Source organism: Alexandromys fortis, unplaced genomic scaffold (assembly GCF_014885135.2).
Source record: "Alexandromys fortis isolate MF-2015 unplaced genomic scaffold, M_Fortis_MF-2015_v1.1 scaffold_210, whole genome shotgun sequence".
Classification (NCBI taxonomy): Eukaryota; Metazoa; Chordata; class Mammalia; order Rodentia; family Cricetidae; genus Alexandromys; species Alexandromys fortis.
In genome coordinates, this window is record NW_026068101.1 from 2,235,150 (window position 1) to 2,238,853 (window position 3,704).

A 3,704-nucleotide genomic window follows, 5' to 3' on the forward strand; every position below is an offset into this window, starting at 1 on the left:
TTCCACCATACACACCAGCAACTCTAAAACTCTTGCACACTGAAATCAAGCCACTTAGCTATCACCACTATTTACTTTTGGGTTTTGCAATTCTTCTGTTTTACTTATTAGACTTTTGGACTTTTAGTGTAAAGTAGATATCTGTACTATGCCTATTGACTGCTGACTAATGGAATAAGAGTTTAAAGAGAGTTTTCCAAGTGGACCAACTCACGAGCAAAAGAAATGTATTTTAAGACTTGTTTTAGCTGTTGCATGGCCTTAGATGAGTTAGTGAGAAAGTGCTAAAGGTTGGCCACCTTAGCTCAAAAGAAGGAATTAAGTATGATTATTGTTGATGTTTACCTAAAGTCAGGTTTTGTTGAGGTTGTTGTTAACCTGTAAATAGAGTAATGTCTCAGAAGACATTCTGAGTTTGTAAAAGCTCTTACCAAGGAAGTTTTCTTTACATAGAGACTCACAGTTGGAGGCGTGAGGTTTGTGGGGGATCCTTGGTAGCTTAGAATAGTGGGAGGCATCGTCAGAAAGGTAAAACTGCTGTTCTCATGAAGAGCTTATGAACAGAAAGTCCAAGTCCAAAGCCTTTCTTGTACTGCTGGAAGCCAGCAGAGGGATATGGACTCCAGCGAAATGCCTATCATGTCAGAGAAGAAACTGGGCTTGTGTGCTACCACTTAATAACCAGCGGGAGCACCAGGCAAACTGGCAGGTGAAAGTCTGTCTCCGAGAAAGTGACAAAAATAGGGTTTCCATACAGGGAACAATCTTAGATAAATCTTTTACTGTAAAAAGTAATTGAAGATAAACTCTAGTTTATTAATCAATTCAATTTTAGTTTTTTTAAAAAGACAAAAATAAAAGTCAACTTTGAAATTGGACATTTTTATACTTTAAAATCCTGGAAGAATACACTATTTGTAGACTCATATAGTAACTGACTTACAGAAAGCTTGAGACACGTTTTGCCAGAGCAAAAAGTTCTGTTTAATGGTATTTATTTAGCATATAGAAGCAGTTTCTTTCACACAATACTTTTCCTGGCAGTGTATAAATTGTTTATTGGTATATGCATTATATCTTTGAGTGCTTCTGATACATTTTTCATGCCGAAGGAAGCTATGGTATGATTAAGTTCATAGGTCAAGAGATAAATTACATGGTGAACTATGCTGCCCAGCTTCAAGCAAATGACTTATCTGAACTTCGATGCAAGTAAAATGACTGACCTTTCAAATCTTTGTTGGACTTCAAGTGTCCAGAACAATCAATATGTACATGATTGTTTATATTTTATGACTCTGATCATATTGATGTATACCTCTGAAATGCTGGGACATCGTTAACTCCGACCCTTCTATAGCTATTGGGTGGTGTTTATCAACCATAAAGGCAGCATGTAGTGACTGCTGACAGGTTTTGCATTTCTTCAACTCGATGCTTCATGAGCTGCTTATCTAGTTTTCATAAGCAAGGCTTTTATTGCTCCAAAGCCTCCTCAATTAAATATTAATGAACCGATTTGTTTAAAGCCAATCGTTAACTCACAGACTCATTAATTTCCCCATTGTTGAGTGTCAGAAAATGTGTGCGTGGGCCAGGGAGATCAGAGACGTGTACTGGAGCGGAATGATTGCTGGGTGTGGGCACTGGAAGAATGGTAGTGCCTGTCTCTAACTCTCTGTGTAACTACAGACACGTCTCCTAATGGCCCTAAACCTCTGGGTCCCCAAATCTTTAGGGGGTGAAGTAGACCAATCATAGATCTTGATGAGCTTGGACATTCAATTAATAATGTGATTTCAATGTGCAGTAGTAAACCTTCTAAGTAGGTGCAGACCTGAGCTGCAACAACACTCTTTAGCCCCTCCCTCATCCAAATAATGAAATAAAAAAAATCTGTATTTCTTCCTATTTGTTTAAAGTGCACCGGACTTGTAGGTATATGAGGGGAAATTGTGAAGTATATGTATATGTGCAAGTGCATGCATACATGCTACTGTACATGACCCCACTCTTCCCATGCATGGAGCTCATTCTTGTGCATTTACATATGCCTGATGTCTACCCCACCCACTGGGGCCCATGGTAAAAAGTGCCTGCCTGTTATTGGGGTGGAACTGAAACTGAGTTATAAGATGAAGGTACCTATTTACACCTGTGTTAACTTTCTCTTTAAATCCATTATTGGAGAGTTTAATCACTTAAAAGTAATCACACACAGTCCAGTTAAAATTGTGAATTAATTTCTAAACTCTCTGAGTTATTGTCAAGTTGCTACATCACTGAAGCTACAAGACATGCCATTGATTATTAAGTTTGATGACATTAAAAAGATAAATTAGATCTTTTGAGTTGAAATGGGTTCTCAGAGGCCATCATTCACGTTGTCTCAGTGTTTCCTGAAGTCCAATCTACTTGTTTGAGTTTATTTTTGTTGCACTTAGATTTTATTGATTGTTTAGTAAACATTAACTGCTCACAGTAGCTTTTTAATATAAGCAGATAATATATAATCAATGAGTAATGCATTTAAGTGATAAAATGCCTTTTTGAGGAATCTAAGCTCCACTAAGAAAACTACTACCACTTTCATTTAAGTGAGTAAACTTCAGAATGATACTCGAGGAAGGAAGTCACCTCTTCACCGCACAAAAGGTTAAAATTCCTCTTACAGACCACAGCAGTGCACAGCAACTTGTAAATAAAACATGCTCCCGAGGCACACTCACGATACAAATGTAAACATTTCAGAAAGTTAATGAGCTGTGAAACTTGAGGTTTGCATCAGGAGAAAGCAAAAAATAATAAGTGTGAATGATTCAAAATTTAAATTCAGTACTGATTCGTGACAAGAGGAAAAATGTCCTTACCTTGACCTTTGAAAAATCCCTTCTTCTTTATTTCTTCAACCCAAAGCAATTTTTGTTCCATATGGAGGATCATTTTTTTATAGTATTGTAAGTATAAGGTTCCCATTAATGACTCCAGTAGCTGCTGTACCACAAGATCTTGGATTAGGGGTAAAATGACCTAGGTAAAGTTTTTACTACTTCGAATCTGGCCCTCCCCTTAACCTACATCACTCTGTGTGTTCAGTTGCCTATTAAAGTTATGATTTTTTTTAACTTGGGAATTACCAAGGCTGTGTTTTATTTGACTGTTTATCTCCTCAGCACTATTATCGCCATGTCTGACTTTTCACACGTATGATTCTGTGTTGGTTCTTCATTACTGCAGCCTCCCAATGGGATCTTATATTTACTAGAAGTTAGGAGTTTCTTGCAAAATTGATGTAAGGCAAGTTTAGGTTATTTTTGTTTTATATAGCAATACACCTTGAGAATATTACTATAGTGTAATTAGCAGTCCCATTCACGAGACAAGGAAACAGAAGACGTAGCTCCATTGAGCTAAATCTATTTTTTTTTCCCTATCTCCAGTAGAAATGTGTACTGGCTGCCTGGAAAGGATCTTAAAGATTACATGATCATATCAGTAGTTGCGGGGAATCTCTTTATCAATGTTAGTGTCTCATGTACCTAATAAAATCAAGTCACTTCATAAAATACTTTGAGACATATAACGTCATTCCCACTTTATAGCCAAGAAAATCACATCGTTAGGAAGTGGCACAAGTTCCAGAGCTAATTGTGGTGCAGAGCTAATCAATATATGACCACAGGGTGTTCCTGGCCATGGCTCCT